Here is a 23,357-nt window from a genome sequence, read left to right on the forward strand (position 1 = left end):
TTCATTAGTCCGTGTGCTTTAACAAATAGTTTTCTCGGCAAAAATAAATAATTCCACCAACTAATTGTAATGTTTACTTGCAGTATATCTCTACACCTCTAGTTTACACAATACACGTCGACTGTACTTCCGTCGACATATCAGATACTGTCGTGCCGTTAGTTTATGCTAATATTCAGCACGAGCTGGAAATGTTTATTATATCAGACACCGCGTCAATGCCAAGTAAGAGCATTGTCCCACTGTCGATTGTCTGGCAAATAGGAACTTAAATCGGGATTATGTATTTGTCCGACCTAGAATAAATACACATATCAAAGTGACACTTTGGAGATATTTTCATAGCGTTGTCCCTAATTTATTTATGTCTATTCGTGTTTTTTTTATTGTTTTGTTGTTACTAAAGTCGATTTCATCATAGAATTTAGCAGAGCAATGTGACATTTTCGGCCAGGAAAATTTTGATTTCAACTTGAATTATTTAAAAAAGAAATCATGGCAGTTGGACCACTTTAACAAACTTTACGCAATTACAGAGCTAGGCAAAAGTGTCAATTATCTCTCAATAGTTAGAATAATATACGTTTAGTAGTTATTTATTCGACGAGTTTGAGTGTAAATCGGACGCTTTATTTGACTGAGTGGATTTTTAAACCACGAGTGTATGGAGTGGTTTACCATCCACGGGTGGAATAAAGCGTTGAACGAGTTGAATACAACATTTTATTCTTTGAATTAGGCTCAACAAGGTTTAAACTTGCTTTAAATCTGTTAAAAATAATTTGACGTTTCGTATTGAGAAATGCCAAACAATTGTCGAAACTTTCTTACACAAGAGAAAAACCGTAAATTTTGACAGTGTCGAAGGATAATAGTATATTACATAACGAGCACGGAAAGTGATAAATAACGCACAAGCGGGAAAGTTGCGCAGGAGGCGTTAGCCGAATGTAGGCAATACCGCGAGTGCGTTATACACTTTCCTGCAAGTTTTGTACACCCGGGGAAAAAACTATTCACCAGTCTAACTTTCTGCTCACACTGCGCTTTGTTGCAATAGTGTTTCAGACTAACTAGTTGGGGAGCAGGTAATATGTTGAAAGACCCTTATTTAGGAAGTTGGTCCGGACTCACGTTTCTTCAAAACGGTTTTTTTCTGAACATTTCTTCAATGAGTATAGATTATTAAATTGATAATTTTAAAAATTTTAGAAAAAAAATGCATGCCCATGTATTTCATTTCATAGCTAGTTTCTTCCGTTTTTTATATTTATTTTTATTACTTCTAAACAAAGCAAAAAACCCAAAGTGCCATAATAATAATAATAATAATAATAATAATAATAATAACTAATATTATACAGTATGTCCCCGAATTAATTTTTCTCTTGATTTTGAGCTTGTATTTTTCTATCACATGATAATTTTCCTGCTTTCGGCACAAATGCCTCCGATTTAAAAATTATTTTAATTCAAATTGTTGTTGAATTATTGAAAAGTTATTACCATATGGGTCTAAATAGGTTTTAACGAGCGTTTTTATCAAGTTCTGAAGGGTCTTCAAAGATCGACACGAAGGTTTTTGGGATGAAAATATGTTAGTATATTACTGTTGGATTGTTATAAAGAAAAGTGAAAACAAGTTTAATAATAAAAAAAGTAAAATAACTTATTTTTAATTTGTTCTTTGGCGGTTATTGTATTGTTGTTAATTATAACATGGTGAACTTTTTTAAATAGTTTTTTTTTGAACTCAGTGCCTTAAAATCTATAATAAATTACTTTGAGCTAAGGTATAAAAATCGTGTAAACTAGTGTAATTTTTTCTCTGCGTTTTAAATCCCATCATATTGGCGTTTAATTTTTTTGACAACTATGTCGCTTTGACAGAAGAATTAACGCAAGTTAAATAACAAAAATGTTTGTAAAAAAACATAATTTTAATAAATGGCAATTCAAAAAAAAAAAAATAAATTCTGGCATTTAAAACTAGTTCTACAATCTTGATTTTTGAAAGCTGTAGATAAAGAACCTTAAAAGTCAAGTCAAGCTAAAACTGTTTTTTCTTTGCAGTTTTGGCGTAAAATCAAAGGTATTTTTTTTTCCTCTTGTAAACTTAATCCGGGAACATCTTACTGTATACTTGCAAAATACATTTCTTAAATAAATTTATGTATTTGTAATTTGATAATTTGAGCAAGCTTGTTTATTATAATCACAATTTAATGTATACGTTATAATCTATACTTATTGAAGTAATTTTCACAAAAAGACATTTTTCGGGTCCGGACCAACTTTCTAAATAAGGGTTTTTCGACATATTACCTACTCTAGTTAGTCTGAAACACTATTGCGACAAAGCGCAGCCCGAGTACAAAGTTAAACTGGTGAATAGTTTTTTCCCCGGGTGTACACTATTTTTCCTACGACTATAAATAATTTTTTTACGAACATATCTTTTTTTTATAACGATTTATTTTTTATAATGGATACAAAAATACGTTGAATAACGATTTATTTTTTATAATGGATACAAAAAATACGTTGAATGAAAAAATACAAAACATTCGAGTGTGAATTGTGCGTTATATTTCTAACACAGAAATAATATTACAATCATCGTGAAGAAAAAGTTAGCAAATTGAAAACTTTAGAATTTTAAATACATATTTCCCCAATATCCGCATTCGAATTCGAATTTAGCGCCACTTCTTGGGGTGGAAGTAGATGTCAACCCAACGGTAGGAAAAAGGGAGAAAGCGGCGCCAAACCGAGGGGATGATGACTTGGCAAGGTGTTCCGCACTGTAGTTTTCAAATAACCCGTGGTGTAACCTAGTCGAACCGACGACGAGAGCTAAGATTAAAATTCTCAAACTTCGTATTTTGTGTGCCCGTTAACTTCATTGCAGTTGCACTGAATTTCTGTCATACCAATGTTGCAACCTAGTTCTTCAATACTTTGTCATAATATAAATGTAAAACTCGTCTACCGTTTTGTTTTTTTGTTGTGGTTGTTAGTAAGTTACATGTTAACATCGTTTTAAAACAACCCCAAGTAGTTAATTAATAAATAGAGCCTATAGTCTACGGCGTCTCTAGTACTTCGAGGAATTTAAGCCATTGTTGACACACGAAACCTTTTTGTAAATTGTCTTGCATGTTGTATTTTTTTTTGTCATGTTGTTGCTTGAAAATATTCAATAAGCATTGTTTTTGGATACGGTATAGAAAGGTTTTATCCGGTCCTTCCTGCAGTGATTAATCATGAGTAATTTTTGTTTTTGTTTTGTGTAGTTTTCAATGTTTTGCTTTTCAAGATTTGTCATTTGTTTGATTGTTGATATTTTTTTTTGTTGTCGTTTGTTTATTTTTTTTGTATTCACCTTTCACTTTGATTTTCTTGGTTGTTTTCACTGCAGGAAATAAACAATAAATGCTCTCCTTCCAATATGAGTTTTATTCGTGCCTTTTCCAATTTGAATCTCACGCATGCGCATGCGAACCATTTGCCCGCCAATTTTTGACAAACACCACGTAGGTTCTTATCCACTTCGATGACGATCACGACCCTTCGGCCATTTTGTTTTTATTTGAATTTGGCGCTCAGGTACTCACTTTTCGGCGGGCTATTTGACTAATTTTTTCCCTATTATACCTTACTAAAACTTTTTCATCTAATTACTGATTTGATTATAGATCATTTCAACACAGATTTACTTAACTATTTGATTTATACGATGTGTACAACAAAATTTTTGCCCAAAGTGTGCAAAAGACACTGAAATTACGTTGGTGACATTGAATAATATACAGGGTGCGCCAGAACTCGCGCCCCAGAGAAAAATGCCTTGTAAGGTAAGATACCAAGAACATGAAAAAAATGTTAGAAGAATCTCGAAGTTATGAGAGTTTAAATTTTTCACTTTGACTATTTATTTCTGTTGGAAAAATAATTTTAAAAGTTTTTTTTTTTGCTACAGGCTATTTATTAGAAGAGGAAACAAGAAAGCTGTATCCTACATTGTAATTCTGTTTAATGTGATTTGTGACTTTTATTATCAAAATTTTTATACCTTTACTAAACAATTATAAAAAAAGTATACAAGATTATCAGTAGAAATTATTGTGAAAAAAATCTATTAGCAACATTGAATTATCAGTAATTTTAGTACCCGGTCCTCGCAAATGAATGACAGTTAATAAAAAAATAAAATTGTATCAGATTTGTGGCCTATTTCACGACAAAAATAAAAGTAACTATTTATAGTCACTGTATATTATTCATTGTTGCCAATTTAATTGTTTCAAAGTCACAGGTCACTTTAATTAATCAGAAACTTAACTGAGCGCATGTATCGTATTATTGAATAACGTTGTTGTGTTTTATTTATATTGTTTTAATTCGATCTTAATTAATTTATTTAAATAATCATTTTTGAGAGTAAGATAGAGTACATAATTTAAAATAAATTGATATGACATTAACTGGTCTCATTATTTGAAAAAATTTTAGATTGCTTATTGTTATGTAGTAACTTTATGACAGTGATAGTAATTGTCAAATTTTATTTCTTTCATTTTTTTTACTTTTACTTACAGACATGATATTAGGAGTATTATTAAAATGTTGTTATTAAACATCAGTTTACCGTATGATCAATAAAATTTATCCGGTAGATTTAGAAGAGAGGTGATTTTAATTATTTCAACGTATGGCAAATATTTTAATAGGTTAACAGAGGTCAAAAGAAGTTAAAATAACTCAACTTGCCTCATCGGAATGTTTGATAAACTGTACTAACTAACTTTAACGAATGAAGACAAAAAAAATTTAATCTTTTTTTTCTCAAAGTGACATTTTCTATCACTGGTTGAAGTATGAGGGTGTACTTTTGGGACACTCTGTATAAATTGATGGAAAGAAACAGAGTCATAGCCAATTCAGTCAATTTGTGAAGAAATTGCCACTCAAGAGGTAAAAATTATTAAAATTTTATAATTAGGGGGATATTTCCCAATTTACGATTTATGACACTATTAATTTTATACTATTTCAGTTAAGAGGGGGGTGTTTGCGCGCGCATTAAAGATAGGGTACTTAGATACCGATTAAAAGCTAAAACATAGGTATTACATTTTATGAAATAAAAACAAATTAATACTTTCGTTTAAACTTTTTTAGCTATTTTGAAATCATTCACGATTAAATGTATTAATTAATCACTGTTAAAATTTTTGCCCTTTTCGCTGTAATATATCTCGCTGGAAAACAAAGGACAGTTATGTTTTCCTTGCATCCAATTAGTATTCAGCGAGGAATAATTTATCCATTAATTTTCACAAATGTTGAGTGCAAAACACTTGATGTTTGCTGAATTTAAACACTGTAAACACATCCCACATTCGTCGTTAAAACTCCAAACATATCAAAGAAAGCATTAATCTTATAATCCAAAATTTTTTCCCACCATGAACATGCGAAACCCCTTGTGGAAGCAGCAACAATTCTCATCAAACCCTCTTAGACCCAAGTCGATAATTTGTTCCGTTGACATCGTTAAGGGTGAAATTGGCGCTTATTTGTAGTTTTAATATTCCAGGTCTGGCTTCGACAAACTTAAACGCAATTAAGAGCGTCTCCTACAAGGGCCTTGGTCTCATTAATCCCAGCTCGCATCACTGTGAGAATTATTATGATGTAACCCGTTGTGGAGGCCACCGGAACTGGGTAGAACCTAATTGTTATAAGGGCTCGTCTTCCGACCTGAATGTGACCCTGATTTCGTCATTTCGTTTCTATACCTGAGATTTTTTTGTGTCGATGATACACTGGGAACTCGTTCAATATTATTCATAGATTTATCGTCGGGGAAATATGGAGATAAATAAATATAAAAGAACACGAAAAGACGATATAAAAAAGTAATAAAAGCTAAAACTTGTCCTTGTTCCTTACAGAAATTTGATCCTCATTCAACCAGTTCTCTTTTGTTGAGTTTTATAGGTTATTCTCAAAGAAGTTGAGTGTTCTCCCCTTTTGTATCCGGTTCCCTTTTTACTCGCCTCGTGATATTCTCTCTCACTACTGCTAAACTTCATAATCCCTTCACTTTATTATTTCAGGCGTACGCGTAGTTGAGAGAGGTCGAATTTACTCCAAGAGAAAACAGAAAGGTAATTACTAGGTCAGGAAGTATCGTACAAGAAGATTTCCTAAATTGGGGTGCTTGATATCAACCTCATAAATTCAGCTTTGGAAATAAACATTGGGGGCTGTTTACACAAGCATAAGATGCACAGCAAGACCAAGACGGAAACCACATCAAAATTTTTATAAATACATTAAATACATTGACTGTTTAATTGCTACAGTAATTAAAGGTAATTACATTAGCAACCGTTATTTAATGATCTTGAAAAGTATTGACTACTGAATAATATACACCCATTTAAAACTTCTTTTTAGTAACTCTTGTAATAGAGTATAGTGGGAGAGGGATGATTTATATTAAAAAAAGATATACAGGCTATTACGGCCAAACCGTTAGAAATATTGGAAGTTCTAACAATGATTTTTGTTTATAGCCATAATTGGTTAGGTTCTGGTCAATGAAAATATTTTCAAGATTTAATTCGTTATGGATTATTTAAATGATTTTGAGAAAATTTTCATCGGCTATCCCTATGTGCATCTAAGTTTAACCGTTTTCAAAATGTTTAGACTTTTTTTATTTTTATTTTTTTGCATCTTTCTATTCAAATTTTAATTATTCTAGCATTTTTTCTTTATTTGAAATAGTATTTGGACTTATAAAAGAGAAAGGTTAGATCTTTCTTTTGGTGTATCAACAATTAAAAAAAACCCAAAATGTAAGGTTACGTTCCGGAAAGTTCAAAAACTTCTCAAATAACTCAATTTTTCTAAATGAAACGCCTCAGTTTTTTCTTCTTCATTAAATGAAGAAGAATTTAATTCTGCTTTGATCTGTGTTAACATTCCCTATACCTATGCTTAACATATTTCAAGTCATCGTAATTTCTTTTGATACTGCGACAAATTCATTAGTTATAGATAGTTTAGCATAGGTTGCCAGAGAAATCAGAAAAAAATAGAAAATCACAGGTTATTCAAATTTAGATTATATAAATTTAATTTGTGTTTATAAAAAGGATAACACAATTGTGAAAAAAAAAACTTGGCGTTTTTTTAATGAAAAATATTTTTATAGCAAACTATACGAAAACTACTAAGTATGTATAATAATGAATTTTAAAAAAGTCAAGACAACGTGTAAATCATTAAACTTAGGTATACGAAATGTTGATACAGATTGATGCAGAATTAAATTTCCTTTCATTTAAAAAAAAAAATTAGTCTTCCATTAAAAAAATTAGTCATGGGTTTTTGAAGTAGCCTTAAATCTACAACTAAGTCAATCACTTCAAGGACGAATAAAAATGTCAAGTTACATGAAAAATTATTATACTCTGATGTCTAAAAGTTCATCTGTCTGTTTGTATCTGTATCTGTCTGTAAATAGTTAAATGTGTATTTTTTGTATCCAGTGTTTTATGACTTTTGTATATTTGGGTTCGTACATTAGGCGCAAGCCTCGTGAAGTTGTGTGAAACACTTGTAGATATGAAGGTAATTCAGAAAAAAAAAATACCTAGCTATGAAACAAAAGAAAAACGATAATATTTTTTTGTTATTTGATACCGGTCTCTTAGTAGTTGAAACAATGAAATTAGTATTCAAAGTCCACCTCTCACCCTTACCCTAAAATGACAATTTTTTTTGGCAAGGGTGGAACAGTTTATACAGCGAGTTTCTCCTGGATGCAGTATTTAAAAGCACACCAGCATTATTTATCTCGGTTTGATCGAATCAGTAGCTTTGAGTTTATTATTTATAATGAAAGAAATGGAAAGTTATTGTGAACTTTCCCTGTTGGTTTATTTAGTTGTGGGTAAACAGTGAGTTGTAATAAATTAATTAATTGCCATTATTCAGTTTATTGTGTATGAAAATAAATATAATTTCCGTATAATATTAACTATTATTAGTCCAGCCATTAGTTTAATCTACTTTGTGTATTATGCTCAAATTGAAATACAAAATTGTGACCTGGGAGAAGTGTATAGTGTACAACTTATAGTTTGTTTCTTCTAAAATAGTGAACTGTCTTTAATATATTTTTAACAGAAGTTATTATAGTTTGATGTATACTTGTTTATTACTTTTAGAAAGGACACAAATGTTACCTGAAAAGTTTCCTCTGTCATTTCTATTAAGAATATTAGAAATATTTTAAATATGGAAATATTTTACAAATTTGACTTACCTACTATTTAAATAAGAAAATGTATTTTGTATTAATTTTTATCTAGAAAGAAATGATTTTTTATGCAAGATTGGATTATTATTAATTTTGTATTCTACAGTTACACTATTTATACATGCATGAAAATAATTAATTTACAATATTTTGAATATCAGATTTAATATTAAATAAGAATTCAAAAACTATACAGGAAGCGAGTTATAAAAGAACTTGGAACAGTGAAGGGAAGATAATTCAACGTGCAAACTCCTATCTGATATTTCATGAATTACTGCGGTTTGATAATAAATTATGATTGTTTTACCGCAAGCTCTCAAATTGGTGAATTATTATCATGATAACAGATATACTCAGTGATTGTTTCTCCAATATTCAACAAATATATAAAATTGTGGGAAAATCGTAAAGTAATTCATAATAATTCACGCCCAATGAATGTTTGTTACTAACACTCTGGTTAATTAAACGCAACAGTGCAACGTTTTCTTCTAATCGCGTTTCTGTTAGTTGCTTATAATTACGAATTTATTGACGGTTTGACTCGAATTTATGACTAAATCTCGTAATGATACCTTTGCCGCACAGGTCAAGGTTGTTTCTAAGAGAAGATGAAAGGGTTACAAACAGGATGTAAGACATATTTAAGGCTCACTTGAGCAGCTGCGAAAATATTTGAATACATTAGGTATTAAAAAAGGTTATTATATCTTCTTTTACTGAGAAGTGTTTCCTATCAAAAAATAACTATAGTCGAATCTACTTGAAACAAAAAGAAAAGTGACAGAAAAAAACTTATATTCGATACACTGTCCTGTATTTCAGCTACTTCTTGTACCTCCAGGAAATTTTTCTTTATTTTAAACAAACATGTATCCATACCATAACACTGATTTCATATTAAGTCTAAACATTGTGCAAATTTAATCAAAACAGAATTATTAATTATAAATAACATGAATGGTTTTGCTCCATTTGATCTCACATAAGTAAGTAAAACAGAAGAAAAATGCCTTCTATATTAGGTTATTATATTAATTTGTTTTCTTATTTAAGTTAACAACCATTTGATTTAGTTGCATTACACAGGGCGACAAAAAAAGGCATGTCGTGACAACTTAATGAATTATATATCATTTTGTTCGTCTCAGTGAGTGAGTGAAAAAGTCCACACACTTTGAACTAAATATTTTTTTTCTAATTTAAATGAATTTAAAATACTTTAACTTTAAAAAATCATTACTCAATAACTATTAGGCCGATTGCCTTCAAATAAAGACCATTCTAAAGGGATAGCCTTGCCCTGATTGATATGATATGCAATTTGAAATTGAATATTGTCAAACTTTTCTTCTAACAGTGTTCGAAGAAGTTCGAAGTAAATCGAAGTAATCTAAGAAAAACACTACGAGTAATTTTTTTTTCTTCGTTACCATCGTGTAGAACATCTTTTTATTAGTAAGAATCCACATTTTTAAAATAATATACCGAGTAGTTTTTAAGATATGATTTTTTGAAGTTAAGGTTTGCTATTCAGGTATTGCGCCATATAGGAGAAATGCATGTTAATCTTACTTAAAATTGCATTTTTATAAAAGTATTTGTTTTAAGACTCTTTTTTTGCTTAAAAATGGTCAATTAGACCTTCTTTGTTCTAATTAGAATAACAAAAACTGTTTCTTTACTTAAAACAAATAAAGAGTACCTGCGTACTAATTAAAGGAAATAAAGAGTTTTTTTGTGGCAAAAATGACCACTGATCATTGAGAAAAGAGGATCTAGAAGTTTAAGGCACGAGCCTTAAATATAAGGGCAAATCTTTTTCAAATCAAATCACTTTCCATTCAGATTACGACTTGTTCACTTTGTTCTATCTTTCTGAACTTTAAAAAAATGTTTTGAGCAAATGCTTTCTCATCACTTTCGAGTGATGTTAAATGCAATAAGTCACCTGATTTATTTTGTTGGTACATTCTATGATTAGCTTCAGTTAGCTTGTAGGTAGTAGTTGTTGTGATAACAGTTGCACACGAAACAACATTGCATTCAACATCACTAGAAAGTGATCAAAAAGCATTTGCTGAGAACATTTTCAAAAAAAAGTTCAGAAAGCTAGAACAAAGTGAACAAGTTGGAATCTGAATGGAAAGTCATTTAATTTGAAAAAGATTTGTTCTTATATTTAAAGCTACTGCTTTAAACTTCTAGATCCTTTTTGCTCAATGATCAGTGGTCATTTTTAGAACAAAAAAACTCTTTATTTGCTTTAATTAGTACGCAGGTACTCTTTGTTTGTTTTAAGTAAAGAAACAGTTTTTGTTTATTCTAATTAGAACAAAGAAGGTGCAATTGACAATTTTTAACCAAAAGAAGAGTCTTAAAATAAATACTTTTATAAAAATGCAATTTTAAGTAAGATTAACATGCCTTTCTCTTATATGGCGCAATGCTTGATTAGCAAACCTTAACTTCAAAAAATCATATCTTGAAAACTGCTCGATATATTCTTTTAAAAATTTGGATTCTTACTAATAAAAAGATGTTCTACACGATGGTGATGAAGAAAAAAAATTTACTCGTAGGGTTTTTCTTAGATTACTTCGATTTACTTCGAACTTCTTCGAACACTGCTCGAAAAAAAGTTTGCCAATATTCAATTTCAAATTGCATATCATTCTAAAGGGTAAGTCTATCCCTTCAGAATGGTCTTTATTTGAAGGAACGCGTCCTAATAGTTATTGAGTAACGATTTTTTAAAGTTAAATTATTTTAAATTCATTTAAAATAGAAAAAAATTATTTAGTTCAAAGTCTGTGGACTTTTTGCAATCTTTTTTAGTGCATTTGATTTGTCTCACTGAGACGAACAAAATGATATAAAATTTGTCAAGTTGTGTTATTTTTAGGCAGTGCCTCCGCTGCCCTATTCCCAAATAAATAGAAGGATGGCCGCCGGAGTCGGTTGCCCGCGCATTATTAGTGCCTATTCCTGATTATTTTGATCCGCCATTGGCGCTGACAACATTCGATTTCTCAAGTACATAACAGTAAAATATCAAAATGGAAGCTGGAGACAGGTTTTTTTTATATGAAGAATTTTATAATGCTTTGGCAAATTGTTTTTAGAAGCTTTCTAACATGCTTTGTTGTCTGTCTTTTGCGAGTCAAAGAAGCTGCTTCTTTTTTCCTAACAAGCTGAAATTTTGCATACACACGTAATTTTCGTGACATTGCAACAATAAATATTTACTTTAATTAATAGTTTATAAACAATAAAAAATTGTTATTAACAATTACAATATTAATTTTAATATTAATATTATACATTTAGTAAAATTAAAAAAAAGTGAAATTAGCGGCAAAAACTAAAAAGTCTTTGCTGGGAGCTGGTTCGAGTGCCGTTGCCGGTACTTCCTAATTTTTAAGCTTTTTTTAATTACAGATAAAAAGTCACAAATCGTTATATTATTTTTTTGTTTATAAATAAATATTGTTAATTACATCATATCTGTACATTAAACTATACTCGTTTTCATGTTAATGTGCATCGAAGTAGTCGTTGAAAGGGATCATGCGATCATGCGAAAATTCAAACAACCCTAACCTGAATCTTCTCTAAAAATTATTTTCTTAAATAAATATGTGTACCCCAGTTTTTCAGGTATTAAAAAGATTTTTATCACTATTAATGTGATTAAATTTTTTGTAAATGACATTAATGACAATAATATTTTTAATATTTGTATTTTATTAAAGACAAATTTAAATTAATGTGATTACGAGTCGATAATTGGAGTAATTAGAATTAACAATTTAACCTAAAAAAACGTCATACTGTCATAGATAAACTTTAGACTTTAGATTCACAGTAGTTATTGCACCAAAATATGATGAAATAGAATGTGACCTGAATCTGGTATTTTTATTTTATTTTTACTTAATGGAAAATTATTTATAACTATTATTTCACATAACTTTTTATAATTTTACTTTACATAACCATCATCCATAATCACGCGAGGAAATAATTACAGATTACAATATTTTTTTTTCATATCTATACTTCTACACACTTTTTACACCTATAAGGCAAGCCTATGTATAGTACTTTACAAGCACATGTAATTATCCTACTAAAGAATCGCATTGTAGGTTATTACTGAAAAACACCTAATTGTTATTGGTCAATATAATTGTCCAACAATCTGTCGATGCAATAGTCCAGATAATTCTGCGATAACATCACATAAAGGGCTTTTTCTAACACTTGTTTATACGTTTGCCTGCCTTGTAATTGGCGATCATTCGAAAAGTATATCTTTTTAAAAATATTATATGGCACTCAAGTGACTGTCTTCTGATATAAACGTTAAGGTAAGTACGACATAAAATTTTATGCTCGCAATTTATTTTGTTTTAGAGAGAAAATGTTTGTGCTCATTCACAATGAACGCAAGAGTAATTAGGTGTCGTGGGTAAATACAAAAAAAAAAGACAAATAAAGTAATTTTTTCTATTTGGTTGTTTGATTTAAGAGAAAATTTATCGGAGTAAGTGAACGCAGATCTTCTCGAGTATTTTCAGAATGATAATTATACAACGTTTAATGATACACACAGTGCAGATTGCAGTGCACTGATTTATGTGGTATGTATGTGTACAGTTAGGCGTTTTAAATGTCGAAATTATGTAGCTGCATGTAAGATATACTCGGTAAGATGATAGCTTGAATTGAATTAATTTTAATCTTCACCTCTGAATAATAGGCCACGAAGTGATATATCAATTTACACTATCACTGATAGTGGTGGAGTACGAATTATGCAAATACATACTACCTTCATACAGGGTGTGTCAGAACTCGCGCGCCAGAGAAAAATTTCAAGTAAGATAAGATAGCAGGAACATAGAAAAAATATTTAAAAAATTCTATCTGTCAAAAATTTTTCACATTTATTTTTTGACATTTGACATTTTTTTATATCTATTTAATGATACTGATAATCTTGTATATGTTTTTTTACAATTATTTAGTAAAGGGACAACAATTTTGCCAATAAAAGCCACAAATAACATTGAACAGAGTTACAATTTAGGATAGAGCTTCCTTATTTCTTCTACTAATAGCCTGTAGCAAAAAAAACTTGAAAAATTATTTTTCCAACAGAAATAAATAGAGTCAAAGTGCAAACTTTAAACCCTCATAATTTAGAAATTTTTATAGGTAAAATTTTTTTAATATTTTTTCCATGTTCCTGGTATCTTACCTTATATTGCATTTTTCTTTATAAATAATTATAAATTTATTCAAGAACACAAAATAAAAAATAAAACGAGTAACTGTATAGAAATTAGATATAATAAAAAAATCATAGGATATGACATGAAGAACAAAAAACAATTTTTGAACCTTAATTTAATAATTAACAAACAGGGTGACTCATAAGTGTCGGACCAACTCTCGAAGAAGACTTTTAGCTAAGCGTATAAATGAAACTCAGATTTTTTTATGCCTTTTCTTTGAGAAAAAACAGAACTGTCAATTTTCAATATTATCAAGTAGACGTCTTAGCTCTTTTGCTAAGCTGTAGGTATTTATTCATTGTTTTGTGTTAACTTCAGTCTTTTCCTGTATTCTTTGTAAACTTAAACTCTCATAACTTCGAAATTTTGATAGATAGAATTTTTTTAACGAATTTTCTATGTTCTTGGTAAAATTAAGTAAAATTAAGAACTTGCTGTGAATAATTAACTTTGCTCAACTGAGTTAGCTAATTGATGTTAAAAATAAATGCAAAAGAATTTATTTCTGTTCAATTTTCTTCATTTCTTCTTAAAGAATTCTTTCTTGTTTCTTTTGTTCGTGAGAAAATGGCAATGGTTTCTTTCTTTAGTTTTTAGTTATTAAGTAGTTTCCGAATTTATTTTTATTTAATTTCTATATTGTTTATAATATCCAATTATTTTTTCTATTATTATTATTATTGTTTCTTTTCTACTAATTTTCATTTGAGGTTAAGTTGAATAGCTTCAAACTAAACTTCGCCTTCTCATCTTTGTATTACTGTTTAATTGTATTCAATAAAGACCTATTATTATTATTATTATTATTATCTTACCTTACATGGCATTTTTTTCTGGGGCGCGAGTTCTGGCGCATCTGTATATCAAAAATCATATACCAATAGTGAGTTTCACCATTTGTCGCTTTAGTTTTGGGTTCATTTTGCAAAAAGGAACACATTTTAGGTGATTTTTTAGATGAAACATCTATGTGTAATTAAAGAGTATTTTATTAAAGATAGACTTTCAAAAAAAACTACTAAAATTTCCAAGAGATACAAATAGTTTTTGAGAAGAATTCACTCGAAGAGTAAATTGCACTATTTCATCCTACTGAAAACAAAGTTTTATTAATAAAAATTTTCTTTCTTTCTAAACTCAACACAATTAACATCAAAGCTTTAATGCATACTAGCAAGATCAGTGTTAAAGATTTCACAAACATGTTTATTAACACAAGCGTGAATCTTTTAAAAAAGGTTACATTGCTTTACGGGCAATAAGTTGATAATTTATTTTATTATTTTAAGATTTATTTCCCTTCATTTTTGCACAATACGTATGTACCTGTGCTTAATGTTTGATAGAAATCTTTACTGTTGATTGTCATTAATGTTTCTTGAATACACAATATGATAAATTTATTTAATTGCTCTTTAAACTTTAAAAAAAATAATTGATTTTCTACTCTCAAGGAATGTGATGTAACAAGATAATAATTGAAAAATAAATTGTCGATTATGGTGATAAGGCATGATGCCGATCTAAATCCTGAATAAAATGAAAAAGCTCTTTACAAATCAGATAATTCCATGTCAGTTTAATTTGTTTAAGTGTTCAACATTCGCACGCAGCACCGATAACATCACATCTTTTTTCACCTCATTCTTTTTTCGTGAATTTTTGAACAAGGAAATTCGTTTAAAAAACATTCAGCGAATTTATCGCCGGTAGTTTGATACCGCGATAAATTTTTCACTTCAACACCAAAAGCAATTACACCGATTAAAGTCGCCAACAAAAATTCTAGTCAATTAAAGTGCAATTCGTACGTGAAATATGGCTCTGTAATAGTGCCTAGTCGCATTATTTAACGAGCTGCGACACTCTGAAAGAATGTCCGTTCTCGTACTAACTGTTCGCGATGCATCAAACTAACATTTTTCCGAACATTCCATTACCCTGTCCGGCTAGTTTGTCAACACAGTGCTAGTAAACAGACATTAAAACCGGCTGATTAACAAACTTCGAAAAAGCAGCTTCAATTTAACGAATTTCAATATTAACTTAGTTGGGTATACCCTCGAATTCAGGATTTTTTCTGTCCATTTAGCAATTTAGCAAAAATCCAAAAAATATAAAGAGCAACAAGTTCCCATAAAATCAGAATGAATTCAAAAAGTTTTGTCATCAATTTTTTTATTGAGAATATGGAAATCCAGTCCAGTAGCACTGAGTAATTGGTTGAATGTCAATACATTTTCATGATTTAAATTACTAAATTCTTGTTTTATTGACTGATGTAAAGATCAAAGCGTTCATGGGACATGGCAGGACAAACACTACATTTTTGTGCAAATTTATTACTGGTTAGATCAAAATGGAAAAGTAGTAAGTGAATTGGTTGTCACTTCATACATAGTAAGTAATGGTCTCATAGAAACCTATATTGAGATTACTTCAGACTTTATCCGCCATTTGTTAATTAACACTTTTCTATTTCTCTTCTTGCGAAATTCATTTTCCAAAAAGTAAATATTTTTTTTATTCAACATAAAACAAGTTTAAATAAAATTGCTGTAAGTTTTTTTTTTAAATAACACATACAGGGTGAATATAAAGTATGGAACCAAACGGTTGTATTTAATCATTTACCTAATACAGGGTGTTTCACCTAATTTTACGAGGCCTGCGCCTGTAAGATGCAATCAATAATACATATTCCGATACGAACTCCATTACAAATTTTGAAAAATTGGATAATCTTCTCTAGTTCGTTCACCCTTTCAAAAATTACAACATTTTTAGTAAGTTAGTAGTGATTAAGATAGATAAACTAGAATCACATTCATGCCGTCTCTTGATAGAACAAATAATAATTGTTTCTGAAAAACTGCAATTTATGACTATTAATGAAACAGTGATTAGTTTGATAACTACTGTCATGGGTTTCCAACAATTAAATAATTAAATGTGTATTTTTTGTATCCTGTGTTCTGTGACTTTTGTATATTTGGGTGCGTACATTACGCGCAAGCCTCGTAAAGTTATATGAAACACCCTGTATAATATAAAAAGTGTGATCGTATTTTGAAGTCGAAATTTTGTTTTGTTTTTGAGTTATTCGCTTTCTTTTTTGTTAAACTCGCAATTTTTGTAAACTTGTTTTTGTGAAAAAATTAAATATAAAGTAGATAGTTGTAATCCTTAGCTAGCAACATTGAAATATAGCAGCAAAAATAATGAAAATAGCGAACAATTAAGGTTATTTCTGTTTTCCAAAAAACCAAGACAAAATGACATTATTTATGTTTAGTAAAGATATTATGTAACTACAATAATTGTTATCCAATGTTGTCGGATATAATTTTAAATAAATTACACCTAACTTTTATTAAATAAAAAATTACTTGTCCAAGTCTCACACAAATAAATTTTTACTGTTGTTAACAATGAAATAATTCTCTGTTTTAGAAAAGGTAACAAGTTAACATAGACCAGAATTATAAAGTTTATTCGTCAACTTTGCAGCTTAATAATTTCTAAACTTCTTTTTACAGATTTTTTTAATTATTTATTTGTAATTTCTTAGAAAATTTAGCATAAGAAACCAACGAGCTTATCTGTCATTTTTTTATCACCGTGAATGCAACGACGGAATTGTTTAGTAATTTATAGATATTTTATTTCGACAGCTTTTCCAGTAAATATTTTTTTACAGAACAAACAAACAGTATTTGAATTGTGCATTGTTGTGAAGCCAAAAAAAGAAGAAAATTTCGAATTGATTGTAATTATGTAATTTGCGGTTTACTCGTGAATAGTTTTTCAATTTATGTTTATGAATAATATATTTTTTCTTTATAGTTTTACAGTTATATTTTTCGGTTAATTTGTATATCTATTCACACTTATTTAATAATAGATTATTATTATTAGTATTTTCAAAAGTATAAGAAAGAATAATAATTACAACCAATGATAAAGCTATTTTACCTTATAATACAATAACTGAAATAAAAATAGGTAACAAAAATTGTATATGAGTACCTACATCCGTCCACAATGTTTTGTTACAACAAACTGATTAGATTATTATTTTAGGAATTCTCAGATGGTAACGCGTTTTAGCGTTTAGAGTGTTCTTTTTAACATAAAAACGTAATCATGATCCTACGTCTACTTCTAAAAAAATCGTTATTACAATTTTCTCTACAATATTCTGTCGAAAGCATCATGGAATTTACTTGCATCAAATCGAGATAATGTTTTAGAGAATATTTTTTTCTGACGAATCTTAATCTCTACTCTTACTTTTAATTTTTTTTAACTAGCTGTTTATATTAATTAAAAACAAGGTTTGCATTTTACAAAACGCAAAGATATGAAATCTTTAATTGTTTTTTTTTTTGTGTTAAAATCCATCATATCACTGACAGTTGATTATCATATCATGCTCGGCGCATGTATCACATATAAATTACATGTTTTCCTCTTGAGATATTGTCAGGACAACTGATCGATTAACTGTTTAATAAATTGCATAACTAAGCAATAAAGTTAATTGCTGATCCTAATTATTGGAATAAGTTTTTTGCTAATTGGTTTTACGACGCCGAACTGAAAAACCGTGATTTCCGAATAACAGGATACATAAACAGAGACTTTTATCGCAAAGTTTTCATTGCTAGTACTCGGTAGGATTTGAGGTAATGAAATTCAAATAAATGTATCCAAAGTTTCTACCGTTTTATATTTTTTTATATGAAACACATTTTCTGTGCCTGTTTGTATTAATTTTTACTCAATTTTTTCAGAACAATGTAATAGATTTTAAAGAACTAACTACAAAGATTTTAAGTTGATTTAGAGAAAATTAAGGCTTCGCCCCAAATTTGAATTTATTTGACGAACAAAGCCCTCTGTATCTCAAACACTATAAACATTCGAAGAAGGCAAGTCGAGTTATTTTGACTTGTTTGAGCTTTTTTATCACCTGTTGAAATATTTGTACATACATTAAAAGGGTTCAAATTATTATTTGGAGATTTGAGCCGAATGAGAAATGGCTCTTAATTCACTCCTCTACCTCAAAGTGTTGATTATAGTGCAATTAGTGATCATTAGTCAGCGCAACAACTCATAAACTTTTCAATTAATCATAAAAACACCGTCTTAAAATTTTTGATACTCTACAATTTCGTTTGACCTCATAGTATCTCAAATTAAGTTCCGAGGCGAGTTTGCGAAAGACAATAGAAGGGTAAATTCAATCAATTACAACTGCGTGAGATTGCTAACTCAATAGTAAGTGTTGGTGACAGAGTCGGAATGATGACAAAATTTTCGAAAATTGCTTTTACCGTCCTTAATCTGAAAATAGAGCGAGACGAAGTCGAGGTAATTTTCATTATTTCGTACGAAACTTGCTGCGGGTTTTGTTTAAATGTAACGAAGTTTCGGACAAATCTCCAGACAAAACAAGGATACTGAAGAAAATTGTATTGCCGTGGCAAAGTTTGCGGTGTGTGTCACAAAGTCGCCATTTATATTATACCTATTTTACAACGGTTTTCTTATTAAAACAAAAATTTCTAAATAAAATGAACAAGTTGAGGATCTCACAAGAACACAAGTTATTATAGCGGTGGCGCTTGAAAATCTGTAAGAATAAAATTAAATTTAATAAAACAACTAATTAAATGCAGGCTGGATTATGAAAAACGCTCCAAGCTATAATTTGATTACTTTTAAAGACGTTACAATACTTCTTTGATCAAAATTGAACGTTTATTTAATTAGTCATTTGCTTATTTTAGAGAAAATGAATAAACATGTTTTATTCTCTCTACAGCCTACTTTATTTAATTTAATTTTCAAATTGCCTAAAATCAAAAGTTTGTGATAAATAATAGTAAGTGAGATTGCTGAAAGAAATTTTAATGAAGAATCAAAATCCAGCCTGTATAAAACACGCACATACATACAGGTTGTCTTAACTACTAAAGCCTTTTCTTAAATCTTAAGAAAATACTTGAAACTTAAAAAATATGTTGAAGTAAAACGAAATTAAAGAAAAAGAAATCACAAGTTTTCTTTATTTTAATTAAGAGGTTCAGAAGCCAAGAAAATCAAATAGACTCGTACCTACTTTTCAGTATGTAAAATCTGAAAATACGTATGTATTTTAATCTAAAAAGTTTTGATTCTATAAGAAATTTTAGTCCCTAAAATGCCAAAAAAATTATCTAAAATTATTCGTTATATTTTTAGCACAACTTTTAAGGTAAACATTTAGAATTGTGTCATAATGTATGTATAGTTTCAATCTCTACACTATACTCAATATTGAAACTTGTATAGATGTCTCTATGGAAATAACAGGTAGTTATGTATTGTTGTATTTTTTCTTTATTATTTAAAATGTATCTAATATTATGGTTTTGCAAACTTTATTTAGAAATTGCATTAAACAATTTACAAAAAATTTATCGCAAATATAAAAACTTGTACCTAAATTTATGTGAGCTTCGCACATACTTTTTGTAGTATTTGTGACACATTGCATTGCTTATTGGCAAATATTTTTGGAGTAACCAGGTGTGTATAAAAATATTTTTATTTCTTTCCGTGTTGTGACCGTAGAGTGCAATCGCAAAATTTTGTGAACCGCCCTGTGGATCAAGTGTGGATTGAAATGACCAACGCAAAAGTATAACTATAAAAAATACATTTTCTTTTTCACTATACAGTACACACTCTTCAATTTATTTTCAATTGAAATAATAATTTGCAAGGAATCCACAATATAGATTGTCGATTATTCTGGTGGTTGCACATCACATTTGTCTGTAAATTGAAGATTTGAATCGACAACACCATCACAGCTAATGGTTTTTCCAATTTTGAAATTTTTGTTATTGTCGGTTGATATCTACACATTTTTTTTTGAAATTATGTGGGTTCGGTGTAATTCTGGAGCACACCTTTAAAATTATAAAAAGGACACAGCTATGCAGACAGTCGTAAAATTTATATAAAAGATTTAACATAATATATTAAAACTGCAATATCTGTTCATACATTGTTGTAAGTTTAGCACAGAATGCCTAGTTTGTTATTCTAGCATAACAGGAAATTACGAAAATTTTACAGATTACCATTAAATTTACATAACAACAAAGCTTATACCGTCTATGAAACTTCTTAAAAAACAGAAAAATGCTTTTAGTATTTAGAACGGCCATAAACGTCTTTAATGAAGATGGTTTCCGCATTTTGTGCATTTTTACTACAAAATAATGTACTGCGAGTATGCAATACTATAATAACGTCAACATGTTGTACATACATAGCATTAAATATTTTAGGTCTCAAAGGGTAAGTAGTACAAAAGGATAGAATTTTAAACACGTGATAGAAAAATCAAAAACCAGCTCGTGCTATAATTATCGCCACTTCTGACATTTCTCAATGTTTTTTCGCTATGGAATAGTAGAACCTTGTGGCTCAAAATCTGTCAATAAGTTACAGTTTTAACACATATTCTTCTTTTACATAGAAATCAAATGTTTCTGGCCTATTTCACCTCAAAAAACACAGTTGGCAACGGCACGAAGAGTTGTTATTTTTAGGTCATACACTAACTAAGTTTTTCAGGAAGTAAAAAGTTGAAGCAAAAAACATTTCGTTTCATATTTTTTTTCACCCAGTATTTACAAGGTTTGGTAAATAAATATGTGAATGGAGCTACAATTCTATTTTTTAATACGTATTATATTGTGTTTAAAATGAATTTCTAGGAATGAATCAATATTTTTTTTTCAAACATGGAAAATATTCCACCCAAGCATGAAATGTTACTACAGTTAAACCTCTTTAATCCGACCATGTTTTAATTTGAACATCTTGTAATCCGCAAAACGAGTTATCAAGCTAAGTATAATCCGATCATTCACTCAATATCCTAAAAGCGATAGGAATTATCCCCACTTTTTATAAAATAGCGTTATCATATGTATATTATCCTTGTTGCTTCTTACTGACCAAACTTGTTAAAACCGTCTGTAGTGGTACGCTATCTGTTGGTAATTTATGTGTGTAAAAAATAATTTACATAAACAAATTTTGAACCAGATCATTGTTTTATTCTTTTAGAAAAGATGAAGAAAAACTTCTCAAAGTTTCCTAGTTCAAAATAAAAAAGTTCCTATGGATCTGTTGTGTCTAGAAATGCTTCCTGAGAGAGTTAAAGTCTCCTAAAGATAGCGGACAAAAGGTTTTTTTTTTCAATTATTTCAGTAACTAGTGCTTACAACTTTACGAAAGTTTGAAGTAATTTTTTGGTGCTGAATCTATTGGTGATATGAAAATTATGTTCTCTAATTAGAGGGGCGGAGGCACTAAGAAGTTTTTTTGAAATTTTTTGGCAAATTTGAAGTTATTGACAAATTGTCTTCAAAAAATGTCTCTTGTGTTATTTCAACCTTACACCTGAAAAGCAAACTTCACAGTGAGTTTTCTGATATAAGGTAAAATTGTCGCTCCCTCAGGAAGCATTTCCAGCTCGGTTTCCAGACTTAGGTCCATAGGATGTTTTTTCTTATTTTTACCTAGAAAAGCATCCTCCGAAATCTTTCAAGGTTTTTCCGGACACTTGTATTTATTTATAATTGAATTTATTACATTTTTAAATAGATACATACAGGCTGATTCAAAAGTGTCGCACCGTCTCTTGGGTGGTAATAAAGGACATCCAATTGAGTTAAAAGTTCCCATGACAAAAAATTGTTTGAGCCTTTTCTCACGAGGTATACCTCGTGTTTTCTTGAATTTAATTAGCGGAAACGGCAGATCTTGCAACACTGAACAGATACAACCTGTTGAAAAAATCACCAATTTGTGTCTTATGGTGTACAAAACATTTAACAAACTAGCAAATTCAACAATAAATTAAATTCGACAACATCGGAAACAAAAGAGCTAAGGTGCCTACATAATAATATGGAAATTGTCAGTTCTATTTAAAAAAAAGGCTTGAAAACTATTTTTTATGCTTAGCTAAAGATCTTCTATCACCATTCGAGAGTTGGTCCTACACTTTTGAATCACCCTATATATTTCAGTTGTTCAATTGTTTTAATTGTTGTGATAATCCGAAAAGTTGCTTATCCGAAGAAGTCTTACCTAATTAATTCGTATTATAGAAGGTTTACTATATTACTTAATAGAGTGTTTATAAAACAAGATTTAATCGCTTGATGATGAAGAAAGATTTGGATTACAGAACATTGGAAGAATGGAGGAAATGACTCGAGTAAACCAAATGTTGAACATTTGAGATATTGACGATGATCTTCACATTACATTCTACTACGTTTGCTGAAAGATATCGTGCTTCAAAAAGAACAGAGAAGTGAGCAAATAGTTTTGTTTTGGAACACGATCATTATCGTTATCGTGCCACTGCACAAATATTGTTTCTCATTTCACAGTTTTTGTCGTGAAAGTCACCTGATTTGTCACCCTGTGACTTTTAGGTCTTCTCCGACATCAAATTGACCAGGAAGGAAAAGCGATATGATACACTAGAAGAACAAAAAAGGCCAAAAAGCTCATAAAAAATAATTTCTTTGACTGTTTTAAGTGATATCCGGGGTGCGCCAGAACTCGCGCCCCAGAGAAAAATTTAAAGGAAGATAAGATACCAGGAACATGGAAAAAATGTTTAA

Source organism: Tribolium madens, unplaced genomic scaffold, assembly GCF_015345945.1.
Source record: "Tribolium madens isolate multiple individuals breed KSU strain unplaced genomic scaffold, Tmad_KSU_1.1 Scaffold_1;HRSCAF=32;Tcas5.2_LG8, whole genome shotgun sequence".
NCBI lineage: Eukaryota > Metazoa > Arthropoda > Insecta > Coleoptera > Tenebrionidae > Tribolium > Tribolium madens.